General features: G+C 39.7%; 1 protein-coding gene across 2 annotated transcripts in view; it reads left to right on the plus strand.

The window, feature by feature from the left end:
- The window catches only part of prkcbb (protein kinase C, beta b), a 174,219-nt gene that overhangs the window by 54,883 nt on the left and 101,853 nt on the right, over positions 1-17,483 (plus strand). The gene's annotated exons all lie outside the window — the stretch shown is intronic.

Raw genomic sequence — 17,483 nt, forward strand, 5'->3', positions numbered from 1 at the left:
CAGCTCAATCACATCATTACAATTACTACACACAGGAACAGAAAGGAAAATGAATGGCGCTGTTCAGTTATGGGAAATGGCTTTGCTCTTTGAATCGGTGTAATTATTTAAAAAAATACGTTTCTGCTTCTCTCTCCCACATTTTTATTCTATGTCTGAACCAGTGTTTTTCTCCAGAAATGCACACAAAAATGTGAACAAAAATCTCACTGCAAAACCATAGCAAGCAATATTTTTACTGCAGCATACAGAACTATATACAGTGCCTGGCTAGGGGTGGGCGATATGACCAAATTCTTACTTCATGATATGAGAAATTTTGTTTCACAATAATGATATATATCACAACATAGTTATTTTATCTCATTTCTGTTATTAAAAGTAAGAAAAAAGAAGCAAAATTACAACCAATAGGACAAATACAATATAACAAAAAAAAAAGAAGTAAACAAATACATTTTGACATTGTCATCCTGGAATATGGCCATGATGTGTCTTCTTACATGGTTGTTTAAGTAATGAAAATCGACACACCCCAGTGCGTTTACATGCACATTCTTAAGCCGATTATGCTTAATAAGCCGACAACGAACATGGTCGTGTAAACGCGGTAACCCGTTTTCTTTTATCGGAGTAAAGTCATAAACGGCTTAAGCATAAACCGGTCGGAACAGGTAGTTTTTTGCCTCTTACCCCGATTTCGCCGCGCATGTAAACGCATTAACCTGCTTTCTGTCGGCTTATTGAAGTGCGCATGTGTGATAGGGGACAGAAATGCATACTTAGAGCAGATTTAAACACATCTAGACAGAGCAAGTGTTTTGCGTGAAAGAAAGAAGGAAATATATCACAAACGCAGACTCTTTTAAGACCCAGAATTTTTCTTAAATGTGTTCTCATCTCTCGTGCAATAGAAGTGGTTCAGTCAAAACGCTGCATGAGAGAGTAAGAGCCATAAGTTTCCCGCTATATTATTATTTTTGACGACAAGGAAATAATCTGATTTTTTAATAAAGTCATGTAAACGCGGTTTACTTGCGTTGTCAGTTTACTGGTTTGCATGTAAATGGGGAAAACTGGTTATTTCAATAAGCCGATATTTGTGAGTTATGCATGTAAACATGCTCAATTAGGGTTAGAAGAACTATTGCCAAGCATATAACATCCTAGAAACATAATAATCACTGCAATAATGATCCAATCATAGACTCTTAAAGGGGACAACTTTTTTTAGCTTTTTTTTTTCTCTACATTTAGTTTCTGGCGTGTCTGCCATCTCAGAAAAACTGAAAAGAATACACGCAGCCAGTTATGGGCTGCCTGAGTCTGAAACTGTGTCATCAAGTGAGCTGTTTCAATTTTCAGCTGATTTCTATATAGATAGCTTTCCATTTGAATAAGACCACCCACTACTGACGGAATCTGCCGTATTAGCTTAGACCCCACAGCTGTGTCGACAAGAATGTCTCGTAAGCGATGAAGGTATTTTGTTGTTGATAAAAGTCTTCATGTACTCCGACATCTGAGCCGCTGAAGACACAATGGATTCGGTTTAATTTTGAAGGGAATTCGCCCCCCATATGCCTTAAATTTGTTCATGTCTGTGCAAATCATTTTACACCAGACAATACAAAACACAGGTTTCGCTAAAAAGTTGTTACTCAAGGACAGATCAGTACCAACTGTTCGTGATCCAGCTTATAGTCTCTGTAGTGATACTGGGTCAGTAATGAAAGGAAAAGCTCACACTAGTTGTTTTACGGATATGAAGTTTATCAGTTTATTAAGCACCTCCTGAAAAGGTCTGTTTACTGTATATTTGCTTACTGTTTGTTGTAAGGAGTGTTTTTGTGTAATTCGCTGTGTGTGTTGATGATAATGCAAGGGAGAAAGAGAGTTTATGGATAAGACTTTAATGCGCACTTGTGTATTTTGTGTATTCGGTGTATTCAGCTCTTGCTGTGGTTTTCTGGAGTGAAAACCGACGCTTCATCTTTAGTGTGATGTACAATAAACTTCATAAAACTCATCAGTATAATTTTGGCCATCATTCAGACGGTTGATGGAAAACGAACTTCTTGACAAGTAAAAACTGAATTTTGTAATATGAATATAGTCCACACGTGAATTAGGGTGTCTTATTTGTCACTATTCTCTGCCATTTACACATGTGATGACATGTTTGAGTATTCAGATTGGGCTTCAGCCTTTTATGAGATGTTGAACGCTCCGCCTTGAGATTAGATGCCGTGTTCTTCAACTGATTTAGAAGTGCCCTGTGAACTCTTGTGCTGTAAGCGTGAAAGTCCCAGTGCTGTGCATCTGACAGCCCTCTCAGTGCCCGTCTCTCAGTCAGACGTACCTTCAGCTCTCAGAGGAGCACCCTAACAAGTCTTGGGTCGGCTCCCTTGCCTAGAATACCATCATATTTACACAGTACACCCAGCAGGGGCAGGCGATATGACATGGCTGGCAGACGCTCCACAAAGGGATTCACAGTGATCTAAAATGGAGAACATTGCTGGGATGTCGTTAGCACATTTCCTCCATCCGCATTAGTGATCTGGCTCTGTCCCACCACTTCTTTAAGAAGCCTCACCATTCATCTCATTCATGCAGATGAAACGCGCCCTTTCATCCTCCTCCAGAGCCACGGCTATGAGGTTCATGCTTAATTCTGTTTTCACGTTTGTTCTCCACCGGTCTAGAAGCTCTGCCAAAACCGCGTGTGCTCTGGACATCAGTGTGCCAGTAAACTAGGCGTGATATCTATTTGATGAAGCCTTGGCCTTGTGACATTGTCATTAGTTTTATCTTGTGTAAATCTGCTAGCTAGTCTCAGAAGAGCCACTAAAGGGGATTATAAGTATAAATATAGTCAATGTCAAAGACAGCCAAGCAAGGCGGACTCAAAGATGTTTTTCGAAGGGGCTCATTTTAGGCTTCAATTATAGAAGTGGGCTAATTAGACGTTCCCCGTGGGATTTCTGTACCGGTAGTCTCATTAAACTCCCATTCACGTTTAAAGAGCTCTGTATCGTATTGAAACCCAACTCTGATTGCAGTTGAGAAATAAAAACCAGACCGTTGGTTTTTACTGCACTTCAGGTGGGTTCATGGACATGTGACTTGTTTTTGCTCTTTTGTCTTATTCCAAATGTTGTGTTTTGTATTAAAAAGAGTTTGTCGGACATGACAAGGGATGTTGGCTCTGATCAGTAAGGGTTTTATAAAGCAGAAGTGTCTTCAGCACATTCAATCAGGGGTGTTTAACGCCCACTGGTTCCTTGGAAAACCTAAAATATCTCATTTTATATCTCACACCCTCACTCTAATGTTGGATCAGTTCACTTTCATAATAAATAATTTAAATTAGTGATATATCAGCATTGCTGTCGGCAGACTCTGTTGCACATAAGCTATTATAAGACCCAGTTTACGCCTGGTATTAAGCTGCGTTTTGGATCACAAGGACTGTAGATGAGGGAGACACATTCCTCTTTTGTCCACTTTCCACCACTTCTATCCTGATTTCTTCAAGGGGAGAGTCTATGGGCTGGTAATTGTATGGGCTTTTTCAGATATAATGGACGAAATGGTGAGAGAATATTATGCTTAGTACATTTTTCATTTGAAATCAAACTTGGGTCTCCAGCCAAAGTTGAAATCCCCTCTGTCTAGTTTACGCATTAGGTCAGTAGGCGGAGAGTAGGCGGTCTACGCATTTGACCACTTGAGCAACTACACTACAAAAGCGAAATGGGCGAATAGGTTTTCGGCTACCTCTGGAAGTGGTCGAAAGTAGACAAGTTCAAAGGGTTTCAGACCCCATTTACACCGTTTTGCAGTCTGCTCTCCCCTACACACATTCACGGAAGGAGTTACAGCAGATTTGTAGTTCACAGCATGCTTTGTGTTGTTAGTGTGTTTTAGTGCTTTAAGTTTAATTTAAATATGGAGGTTTTCTGGTATGTTTGAGTTTTTGGGGTTACCATTGTGCTGAAGAGTAGAGCCACTTGTCGCCCACTTGGGATCGAACTGATGAAAATACTTCTTAATACCAGGTGTAAACAGGGCCTTAGATAGAGAGAAAGAGTTTCCCAGTTTATCCTCTCAGCCCCGGTGATCGTCACCTCTTAAAAAAATGCTACAGACAGAGACACACAGCTCCACTGGAATAATTGGCTACAGACAAGCCAATTGTTCCAATGCTGTCTTTCACCACAAAAGCAGACCTTGTTACCTGTATTGCTGACTTTCTGGCATGATAAACAGATGAGAGTATATTTATATGGCTATAGAATAATTTTTTTTCTCCACTTTTTAGTCCCACTTATGATTAAACCACATACATTTAAATTTTTTATCATACATTTTTTTTTAAATATCCTGTCGTGTTTACATCTGTCCTCCTTTTGCAGCATCAGCATTTTCATCCATCTTTTGAATGTTATGGTTCACAAAGTGGAAACTGAATGTATTTTCCAATTTGACAACCATTTAAAGTCACAAAGAATTGTTATTTACACAAAATCTGAGCCAGTTTCACGGACCATAATTATGTCTGCATCCCTTTGCTATTGAGTATACTATGGCCTATAAACATTGTCTTGCACATATCCAGTCCATTTTTCTTCATTAGTAATATCTGAGTGGTAAATTTGGTGAAAGGCAGCTCTTCACATGCAGTCATTTAGACAGTGTTGAATTTAATTTTTTAGCTCATTCCATTTTTTCCTCATCATGTAGACAACAGGTTAAAGTGTAACTTAGCTGATTCTCAATGCGCTTTGTATTGTTACAATGTCAGTATTATATGTAAATTAATAATTTTCACTCGTTCTACATGGACAAAGAAGTTCATATTATTTTTCAGCAAAAGTCTGCCGGAAGACACGTTTTGACTTTTGACAGCTCCAGGTCTTTCGTGAAAACAACATATTATTTTTTTGCATTTTTGTGTCCCTGCTCACGGGCAGTCAGATTGACAGAGGGTTATTAACAGAACAGTTATTGTAAGGTTATTGTATATCACTGAAAATTGTATCATACTTCGTCTACTTTTTAAACAGCATTATGGTAAAACCGCTTTCTTACCGGTACACGACAGCGTTTTGCTTCGAGGGTTTAGGCGGAACTGACAGAATGGCAGTTTCTTTAAGTTTTTGTCCCCTCCGTTTGGCCTAAAACACTGTGTTCGTGGTCATCCAGTTTGAAATGTTGACTACAAACACAGAGGTTTTTCAGCTTTTCCATTGCGGTGTTCTCTCCATGGATCCTTCACTGGAAATGAAAGTAACTCTTTAAAAAAAGCTAAACATTAACTTTTTGAATTCTTGCACCCGGAAACAATTCAAGTTGACACCATTAAGACTAAATGTTTGCTAAGTAGTATTTCCTGCTCAAGGAAGGGTCAGTAGGAGTGGCTTTGTATGGCAACATGCCCAGTGCATTATGGGTATTGAAGTTTTCCTATTTGGCAACTTTTTCTCTGTTTTCTCGAGTCAGATAGCACCGATTTCAAAAACATTTTCACCTTTCTACTGCATTGACAGCCTAATTATATTGAAAGCCCACTTTGCCATCATTGAAGTACCCCTTTAAGAAAAATTATAATGAATATGTAATATAGTGCATATATTTAAAAAAGGCCCTTTTTTAATCGTTTTTTTTAGTCTAGCTGACTAACGAGTTTAGTCATTGAATGACTTTTCTGTGGCTGGATGGCAGGCATGCTACAAATAATGTGAAGTTCACGCATTAACAGAAAACAGGATAGAGAAAAGCCCAAAGTATACTTCGGCCGCGCACACTATCTGTGTGCAACCCATTTTTGTGTAACTTGAGCACGGAAACAAAGTCCACTAGATAGTGCGCACACGGCAGTCACGTCTTTCTGCACTCACGGCCAAAGGTGTCGGAGTGTAACGCGAAAAATAAAGTATATGTGGGCCTTAAAAGATCTTGAGATTTAAGAATTCATATCAGTACTGATATGATTACCTGTATTAATTTATCCACGTTGTTTGCACGAAATAGACACTGCCTTTCTGCACTTTTACTTGAGTGTGCATTCATTGACACAGAAAGATGATCCTCTGTCGTTTTCTATCTCTCATGCTGGCACAACTGGATCCTGCCTTTTTTTTTATTAGCAAGTGTGCTGTCAGTGTGTTCAACAGAGATTGAAAAAGACTGGTATTTTTTTGTTCTGACAAAACTGATCCTCGCTTTCCCCGTGTGAATTTTGGCTCTCAAACTTTTTCCCACTGAAACTTTGATGCGCGTTGTCTCATTTTATTACGTCAACAGCACAACAAAAGGTGTGATATTTTACTCATCACAGAACATGCAAGTAAAAAGGCATTACTTGCAAAATTTAAAACCATAAAATGTCAATTTTATTGTCGCTAGTGGCAAGCAAATGTGACCAAATTCATGGATGATTATGGATGTCCCATAACTGGTTAGGAAATATTGTGGTTCGATTAAAAATGTTTTTTAGAAACACAAAGAGACCCCCTTAGGCTCCCTTTTCATCTTATGCCATTCACAAAGCTTAACCATTTCTAGAAATTTCCACGGCATCTCCCACTCCCCTCTGTCATTATTTGAAATCCCGCAAGGATAGTCATAGATGCGCCCACATGCTCTTCCAGAAGTGGGTGATGTCTATAAATACCCCTCTCACACTGGTTGCATGCTCCCATGGGGCACTGGTTTAATAAGGCCAGGCAGGCATTTGCATAAACACGTTTTCTGCGCCAGTCACACTTTTCTCTGATTGGGTGATTTACCTTTCATGCTTGTAGGCATAGAGGTATAAAGAGAGATTGTATTCACATGTAAGCTGTTTGTGTGGATGTGCTGTTCTCTGTGTGAATATGCTCCAGCTCAAGCCATTGTGCAGTTATTTAAAGAGCAGTTTCAAGGAGAAACCAAACGTCACTCTGTTGCCGAGCAGTGCGTCTGCTTGCTTGTCAGAAAGCATTAAGAAGGAAACATGGCTGCACTGATCAGAACTGAGGTTGTCTGTGGTGTGTCTCTGTGTGAGAAAATAGGATTGCCCACACCCCTGATTCTTTTGCCATACAACACACTTTCCGTAGAAAAACACATTTGACAGTTGTAAAGCAATTCAATTGATTTCAGGTTATGGTGGCTCATGCAACAGTATATATCACTTCAATAAAAACAATAATAATCTTTTATTAAAAAAATTAATCACATTATGGAATCAATGTTTTTCTCCAAAACGCGCTGGCCACAATTATTGGCACCCCTATAATATTTTATGAGTTCTCCCATTACCCTGTGCAACTGTGCAGAGTAAAAAGCTGCTTTACGAATTTATAGCAATAGTCTTCTTTTCAGTTTCACAACTGTGCTCCAAACTCCAAATCTAGAGTGGCTGGGAAATTGGCTGTACACCTGGCACTGGCTGTACAACTGTAAATGATCTGATTAGATGTTTGTGTTAAAGAGGGCTTTGCCTTTTTCTCTTGTCTACTGCTTTGTTGGGGGTTAAATCATGTATGTTACATGTGCAGCAGCATGATGTCTGTGAATGTATGGACAGTAGCAAGTCTTGGTACTTGCTCTGCTGAAGCAGTGTAGCATATCTTTTCTACCAAGACCAAATACATTAACATTGCCATATCCATTACCATGCCAATCTCTCCAAGAGTTGTCATTGGAAATATGCAGTCAGGTCAAGGCGGTCGGTTTAGGGTTTTTTTGGCATCTCTATGTGGTCCTGTTCAGAATCGCAACTTGACTCGTCTAAAATGTAAAAAGCTATTTGCTGTTGCACTGTACACATACTATACACTATGAATTCTGAAAATATATATATGTTTCTGTAATGCTTTTTAACATGGGTGCTTTGGTCTGCATAACTTTATGAATTATATGGACTCCTTATATCATTTGGTTATTTGATATGGAATCTCCAAGTGTCCTTTTTTGGAAAAAAAAACTTGGAGAAAATACAAAATACACCCTGATTGTTTACTTTGCTGCATGTAGCAAATTATGACAAAATGAATGTGTTAAACAAAAAGTTTTGGGACGTTTGCCTTTACATGCACATGAACTTTAATTACATCCCATTCTTAATCTGTAGGGTTTAATATGGAGTTGGCCCTTTGCAGCAATAAAAGCTTCAACTCTTCTTGGAAGGCTTTCCACAAGGTTTAGGAGTGTGTTTATGGGAATTTTTGACAATTCTTCTAGAAGTGCATTTGTGAGGTCAGGCACCGATGTTGGACGAGAAGGCCTGGTTCACGGACTCTGCTCTAATTCATCCCAAAGGTGTTCTATCGGGTTGAGGTCAGGACACTGTGCAGGCCAGTCAAGTTCCTCCATACCAAACTCGTTCATCCATGTCTTTATGTGCACTGGTGCGCAGTCATGTTGGAACAGGAAGGGACCATCCCCAAACTATTCCCTCAAAGTTGGGAGCATGAAATTGTCCAAAATGTCTTGGTATGCTGAAGCATTAAGTGTTCCTTTCACTGGAACTTTGCATTGCACTTGGTGACGTAAGGCTTGGATGCAGCTGCCCGGCCATGGAAACCCATTCCATGAAGCTCTCTACACACTGTTCTTGAGCGAATCTGAAGGCCACACAAAGTTTGGAGGTCTGTCGCTATTGACACTGTAGAAAGTGACCTCTGCGCACTGTGTGCCTCAGCATATGCTGACCCCGCTCTGTGATTTTAAGTGGCCTACCACTTTGTGGCTGTGTTGCTGTGGTTCACAATTGCTTCCACTAACATTATAATACCACTAACAGTTGACTGCAATATGGCTCTGTTCTAAATTCCCCATCCTTTTTATGAGCTCCATGAAAAGCCAAGACCATGAACAGCAGCAGCTTCTGGGGACAACCTCCCTTTTTTTTTTTACTGGGAGGGCACCATAAATCCCCCATTGAGAACAGAGCATGCATCAATGACAACAGAATGACATTAAAGCGTTACTTCAGCGATTTAGCATTAAGCTTTGTATCAGTAGAAACCCGGTAATAGATTCAAAATATGGTACTTTCCCCCCTCATATCCCCCTGAGACGAGAGAATTATGCATTTTATTTCTGGAAAAAAACCTCAGATGACGCAAATATCATAATTTTGTGTCATCTGAGGATTTTTTGGCCAGAGGCTGTAGACTACAGCCAGTAGTAGGAGCTAGTTCCACATGTTTTCAACCCGCCCATAGGGGTGGGATCTCACTCACAGAATGTGAATGCGCATGGCCGCTTGGCTTGAGCATTAATAACGGAGCGGTACGGAGCAAAGTGAGTGTTTCAACTTGTCAATGAATTCCTATGAAAGTTTAGCTTCCATAGGCATGATCTGAAAACGCGCCAGACTGGACACGCGCCGTGAATGACTGCTGCGCTTACCTCAGTTCAGCTCTTCGCTCTTGTTATGAATGAAATCTGACTCCTGCTGCATTTGTCTCGTGACTTTCGTTCGGCTCACTCACACTTTATTGAAAAGACACATTCAGTTTTTAATTGTAGTGTCTGTTCTCTAACTGAACGAAACTATTTTATTACTATGAATATCAAAACGACGGTGGGGGTGGTGCCGCGGTGGGCAAGTGATATAATCAGTAGCCGTGGATTTGGGAATGGCCTCGTTGAGCAGCGAAGCAAGTGCATTCTGGGAGTTGTTGTCTTTCATCCAAATGAGACAAATACATTTTGTGTCTTTTCTCAGTCTAGAAGGCACCAAATTCCAAAATAATTTCACATTTCTACTACATAAATGACCCAGTTTAAATACACATTCATCTTCCCAGCGCTGAAGAACCCCTTTAAGTTAAACACAAGTGTATATATATATACTAGGGATGCAACAATACAGTTAGTCCACGGTTCAATACCTCGGTTTTTAACCACGGTTTTCGGTTCGGTTCGGTTCTAATGGCTTGTCACATCATTTTTTTGCTATTCTATTTTAAGCGACAGGAACAGCGAGGTTAAGGAGAAAAAATACTCTTTTTTTATTTCTTTATTTTTTTCTTTATTTTACTTGGAGAAAAAAAACCTTACTTAAACTTAAAACTTTACTTAAAAAAAACCTTGTACACATTCCTAGTGTATTGTAAAATATAAAATTGTTCTACCATACACCGTCTGGTGCTACTTGGACACGTCATCAGTGATGATCCCGGGGTCAACAGGTGTTTCGGGTCTTTAATCAACAGACACCCTCGCCCGGGCGACCCTGCCGGGGATGAACAGTCCCCGGCCTGTGTCCAAGTGGCATGCTACGCCACGGATCCCCCCTCCGGATCCACAGCCATCGTGAGGCTTTTTCAAATAAATATATATATATATATATATATATATATATATATATATATATATATATATATATATATATATATATATATATATATATATATATATATATATATATATATATATATATATATAAAGATTTACACTGGCAGCTCAGAGCTGTACAGCAGCATTTAAGTATGAAATTGAATGAATTAATGTAAAATTAAAACACTGCATAGACTTCACTATAAAATATACATTGATTCTTATTAAAGCTATACTGTATTAAAGTTTTTCTGTCAAGAGCAGGGAGTGATTTTCTCTTTGTCTTTTGTTGCTGTATTAACATTATATGGATAGTTCACTCAAAAATGAAAATTCTGTCATCGAGATATTAATACAGGTTTGGAACAACATTAGAGTGAGTAAATAATGACATCATTTTGAGAGGTGAACTGTCCCTTTAAGGACAGCGTGTTCACTATAGGCTGCGCTGCTGTCAATTTAAGACCTCTACACATCTAATATACAGAAACACGCCGATTTTACTTTCACTTTAGACATAGCCGACTGTGTTTATGTAAACCTTGTGTGTATTTGACAGTATTAGTGAAGTAAGACGATACTTAGTCCAGGAATCGCGTGTATGACAGGCGTTTAGTGCGCGCGCTCGGAAAAGGGCATGTTTAGCTGGCAAGGCTGTAAAACGCATGCAAATAATGAACCTTTCGTGATTGTGAATAACTGTAGTGTTCCGTGAGTATAACTCCACCACTAACGTGTGATGTGAATGTATGTCGCGTTGTTCAGTATTGGGATGGAGGCAAATTATAGAATTTGTAGAAAATGAATTAATTAAATGCAGAACCAAAAAAAAACGCAATTCACAAGCGTGTATTGAACCGTGAATGCCGTACTGAACGGTTCAATATTATATTGAGTATTGTGGCATCCCTAATATATACTGATATATATCTTCCAAAGATTTTTTAATTTTTGCGCAATTTATTCTCTATACAGTGTTGATATGGCAACTAGTAAATTCACTAAGTTTCGTCATCCTTGCATGTGTAAAGTTTTCAACCATGTGTTAGGGATGTGACGGTGAGGAAATTTCCCCACCGGTTAATTGATGTGTGACAACACCGGTAATACCGGTATCACCGGCGGAGGCTTTTAAATCACTAATTCTATCTAACCGAAAGTAACATGCACACGACCGCTCTGAACTGAAAACGCACCAGTGCGCACACACCGTGAATGACAGCTCGTCTGTAAATGCGCGCTCTGTGAGGCCATGGGTGCGTCTCAATCAGTTCCTTAGTTTAGTAGTCAGGGCACCGATCAAGCATTGATCAGTCTATGATTGAGATGCACGCCATGAATGAATAACAGTTCGTCCGTAAAGCCTTGTTTATACTCGGTGCGCGCGGCAAAAATAAATGCGCGCAGTCAGTGTAGCATGGAGGCTCCCACTGCGGAGCCAGGCGAAAGTAAACAATTCGCGCTCTGTGCGGCCGTGCACATTTTACTTTCGGTTTTGAATTAGCGCCAATTCGGCTGCGGGTTGCTTGAATTGTGGGTTCATTAGCCTATTATTTTTAATGAAAAACACAACAACAAAACAAATGACAAACTCCCTTAAATAGGCGCGTTTACGTTTCGCTTTGAAACCAAATCTTCCGCGATCATCTCAGTCAGCTCCTCACTCTTAAATCTGATGAATGACTCCTGCCGCTGCCGAGACTCACGGTCGGACCCTGCTTTATTAAGCAGATACGTTCAGTTTTTATTTGTATTGTCTGTTCTCTAACTGAACTAAATTATTTTATTACTATAATAAAATCAAAAAGACGGTGGGCGGTGCCACGGTGGGCAAGTGATGTAACCGGTGTTGAGTCTGGACACCGGTAACACCGGCAACACCGACTATCGTAGCAAGCCTACCATGTGTGTTACAACTAACCCCACATTAGGTTGTGCTCCGCTCTCCCCTACACACATTCACGGAAGGAGTTACAGCAGATTTATAGTTCACAACATGCTTTGTGTTGTTAGTGTGTTTTAGTGCTTTATGGAATTTAAATATACATTTCTGGTATGTTTGAGTTTTTGGGGTTACCATTGTGCTGAAGAGTAGAGCCTGTGGTGAGGTTGACGATTGGCCGAACACCATTAAGACAGTCTTAATACAGACTACTGTAATTAAAAAGTAAAGTCTGTGCTCGGACTTGTTTGTTCAGCACATCCCACATCTGGGGAACATTTGGAGGCCAAGTTAACACCTCAAAGTCGTGGTGCTAAACCATTTTTGCTTTGTGGCAGGGCGCATTATCCATCTGAAAGAGGCCACAGCAAACAGGGAATACAGTTTCCATCAAAGGGTGTACATGGTCTGCAACAATGCTTAGGTAGGTGATATGTGTCAAAGTAACATCTACATGGATGGCAGGACCCAAGGTTTCCCAGCAGAACATTGCCCAAAGCATCACACTGCCTCCGCCGGCTTGCCCTCTTCCCATAGTGCATCCTGGTGCCTTGTGTTCTGGGGTAAGCAACGCACACGCACTCGGCCATCCACGTGATGTAAAAGAAAACGTGATTTATCAGACCAGGCCACCTCCTTCCCGTTCGAATGCTCACATGCCCAATATTGGCACTTTCGGTGGTGGGCAGGGGTCAGCATGGGTATTCTGACACCTTTCTATCAGAACCAGCATTAACTTCTTGAGCAATTTGAGCTACAGAAGCTCAACTGTTTGATCGGACCACACAGGCCAGCTTTCGCTCCCCACATGCATCAATGAGCCTTGGCTGCCCATGACCCTGTCGCCGGTTCACCACTGTTCCTTCTTTGGAGCACTTTTGATAGATACTGACCACTGCAGACCAGGAACACCCCACAAGAGCTGCAGTTTTGGAGATGCTCTGACGCAGTTGAATAGCCATCACAATTTAGCGCTTGTCAAACTAGCTCAAATCTTTACGCTTGCCCATTTTTCCTGCTTCTAACACATCAACTTTGAGGACAAAATGTTCACTTGCTGACTAATATATTCTACCCACTAACAGGTGCCGTGAAGAAGAGATAATCAGTGTTATTCAGTTTACCTGTCAGCGGTCACAATGTTACGCCTTATCGTTGTCTATATAAACCCTTAACCCCCCTCTAGTTATAGTGCCATTTACTGCATGATCTACCATAACCATTAAATTCTGGTCATGACTGTTTCTAGAACCAAACCATAGAAATTGTGTTTTGCATGAAGTGGTACTGACACTGCTAAAAATGCTAACCACAACCCCCTTCTCCGACATGATCATAATCCACAGCTGCTACTAAAGAAAAACATGTCTCATAAATAGTGCATAGTTTGAAAAAAAGAGGAAATGGAAATGTGCTTGTGTGTGTCTTTACACAGAAATGTTCAGCTTTCTCAAGTGTTTTTTTTTTCCTTCCTTCAGCCAGACGCGACAACCTCCGCGAACTCTCGCTGTGGCAGGTACCAGCCTGTTGCTGGGCGATGGGCTTTGGCCATCACCATGGGAACCCTCTGAAGGCCACCGGGTGGGAGGGCTCTATTGCGACTGCATTTCTATTGCATCTCCTCTCCCTCCCCTGTCTTTCCATTTGAACTCTTTAGTACAGAACTGCCTGCACCTTCTTATTTAGTACTGATTGTTCGATGACTCAGTGCGATGTGTGATAGAAGCATGGAAGTGGGAGGATTGTGCATACATTCTATCTGAAAAGAATCTTTGTTGCATTGTCAGAAAAAACAGCAGCGTTTTCATCTATGACAGACTTAATGGCATTTGTATGCAGTGTACGCTAGCTTAGGTGAGATAATTATGAAGTATTAAGGTGATTTCGCATGACTCGCATCATTGTTGCTTAGTGCATTACACTCTATGGAGCAAAGCATCAGCTGCTGTGGTATCTTAAGCATTGTAATGTACTGCTAAAAGTTCAAACAATTTAACCTTCTTTGACCTTTTCAAGTGCAGCAAAAATGATTATCAAGCGATTTGCATAACATATTTGACAGTTTGTGTTTGTCACTCGATTTTGTTTTTCAGATAACATGAACAAGTAATAGAATTAATGGAAGATCTGGAAATTTAAGGAATTTTAAAAGACCCTGCTGCAAAAAATACCCTAAACTGATTTGATGTTCTTAGTTGGTCTCCCTATTTGGTCAAACTGGGGTGCGTTTCCCGTACAATGACGTAACTCACTGCTTTACTACCATAGTTGAATAAATCAACTAGCTACTGACGACTGTTTCCCAAAAACTTTTTTTTTTTGTCGCAAATTTGTCGTTCGAATCTGGCTCATATTCACGATCTCACGCATATTCTCAAAACTACTTTTCAACGTCTTCAAAATCAATATTCCGTTCACTGACAGCTTCCTTCACCAGATCCATCATCAAGTGACAGTAATATTTGAATGTGTTCAGTTCTTGCTCTGCAGTAAATCGCTGGGCCATTTCAAGTTTTGCAGATTATAATTATTATGGTTTCGTTTTCTGTCTGAGGTCACTATAGTGAATCAGACATTGCCACCTTGTGGAATAAAGGTGAATTGCACTTTTTTTCGTCATTATAAATTCGTTTATTATTGTGCAGAAGAAAAGTACAATCTTACTAGAGGTCGACCGGTTCATCGGTTTTGCCGATTAATCGGCACTGATAGCTGCTTGGTGGAACAATCGGTTATCGGCAAAAATCCACACAGATAGTTTTCCGGGTTGCGTCCGTTGCTGGAGCGGCTGAGAAGGGTGCGCTGTCATTACACAGTACAAGAGCTCTGAGAAGGGTCTGCTGCCATTATATAGCACAAGAGCGGCCTCTAGAGGCCAAATAAAAACTCACTGACGCCTTGTGTTTACATTCACATGTGAGGTGGCGCTGCACGGAGAGTGCTGACACATCAGATTTGCATTTAAAACACGACAGCGAAACTGTATGAATACAGTAGTTGTTGCAGTACTTGTTGGCAAATCATTATGAAGTAATTAATTTCTTGACTAGATGCTGCATTAACAGGTAAAGAACAGCAGTGTGTATGTTTGTCAAGGAGGCTGAGAGAACGCTAACATTAGCAGTAAGTTACCTCAAGCAGTTAAAACAATGTAATAAAAACACACGCAAGTCAGACCTAAATGTTGCATATATAAAATTTGTGATGTGAGAACGCAAACTGTATCGTCATGCTGCCGACAGAAACATAAACAAAGCAGAAACGCATTTGTTTTTTATTAGATAATCGCCTTCTAAAAAAGCAGACTGTTGTGTTTGTATGAAATGGTAACACTACAACACGATTCCATTTGTAACATTTACCTACGGTTAATAAATGCTGTGGAAGTATTGTTCATTGTTAGTATGTTAATTTCAACATTTAATTGAGTTAGAATTTTTATTTTTATTTGTTAACCTTGATTAATGCACAACGAACTAACACGAATGATCAAGGTACAATTGTATTGCTCATATTAATACATGCTGTAAAAATGTATGCTTAATGCATATAGTTCATGTAAGCTAACACATCCTTGTTGCATAGGGACTTGCATAGTGTTACCGATGAAATATGCATGCATGTTTCTAGGTTATAGGTAAAGAAACAAATATGACCTGTAATATTTTAATGTTTAAATTATTTTCTGAAGAATTTGTTCTGTTAGAACTCACTATTTTAATATTCATATTTATATGTTTTTAATTTAGGACATTTTCATGGATCAGTACTGTTTTTTTTTTTATTTCTTGTTATAACGTTCAGCACTTTTTTACTTATGTTTTTTTTATTCAGTATCCATTTTAAAAACTATCGGTCGATTAATCGGTTATCTGCAAGTGCGGTCCAACCTAGTTTTCGGTATCGGTAAAATCCACTATTGGTCGACCTCTAAATCTTACACAATCTTAGTGAATGACGTCTCGGGTCGCTAAAGACCCGAGGTATGCATTTAAGGGTTAAGATTGAATTAATGCTAGATTTTTTTGCTATAAATTATTAATTATGAGGACTAATTCAAATTTTTCTCACTTATTTTGACTTTATTTCCACTTTATTTCCAGATTCAATCATTGGCTCGTCCTAGAGCACGTACGCACATGCGCACTCTTTAAAAACAGTGCTTTAAATCTCTTGATAAACTAAAAAAGTTAATTAAATTTGTATGTATTCTAAATAAAAGATATAGGTTGTACTGAATGTCAGCTTGCTTATTTTGCTCAAGAGAAGGATTTATTAAGTCCATATGTTATGCAAACAAGAAGCTATGCTTCTAACCACAGGTCGAGAGCTGTCGTTCCAACCACGCAACTTTTACAATGCTGTTTGCGAACGTTCGTTGGAAGTATGGTTTCGGGAAACACTGACTCGTTGAAATATGTTGATAACGATGGAACTTGCGACCATAGTTTCCCTTTTGGGAAGCGCACCCCGGTCTGTTTTTAAAGGGATTTTGAGCACTTTTCATTTGGTCAGGCCAGGAGACTAGAGTCGACAAAAGCTGACTGTGTTGCCACTGGTGTCTGGGCTAAAAAGTACTCTTCCTCTTGAAAACACCTCAAAGACAAAAGACAAAACTCAACTAGCACTTATGTTTTTTTCCTGTGTATGAGGAAATAACTCTCCATACCAGCAGGTGGCAGTAATCTATATTCGTTGATCAAAATGGGGAGAATGGTTCTAGGAAAGTGGGTATACAAACCTGTTGTTTACTTGTTTTTGTCAGTTTCGCTTTTCTTTTTGTGCACTGGTTCACTGAGCTGAACAGCTAATTAGAGCGATCTCTCTCACCGACTGCCCAAAGTTGATTCAACATGCTCAATAGGCCAAAAGGCCACAAACGGGGTCCGAAAGTGCGAAACACGCCGCAAAAACTGAGCTAGGTGCACAATGGCCTTAAGACCAGAAAACAGCAGGCCAGGCCTAGAAAAGTCATTGAGATCAAATCTTAAATGTCACAGAGAAGTCATTGATTTGTGTAGTGCATGTCAAAATATATTGAATATAAAACAATTTCTTAGCATACAAAAAGAGACAAACAAACAATGTGTTAAAGCACTGACTTGTGAAAGGGCTTTTAGTGATCGAGTCTCTTGTGGGGTTTTTGCAGAATTACAAGAGAGTACTCGGTTGTCAAACATAGTGCTTTTATGTTAAAATT

Source organism: Gobio gobio (genome assembly GCF_949357685.1).
Source record: "Gobio gobio genome assembly, chromosome: 1".
NCBI lineage: Eukaryota > Metazoa > Chordata > Actinopteri > Cypriniformes > Gobionidae > Gobio > Gobio gobio.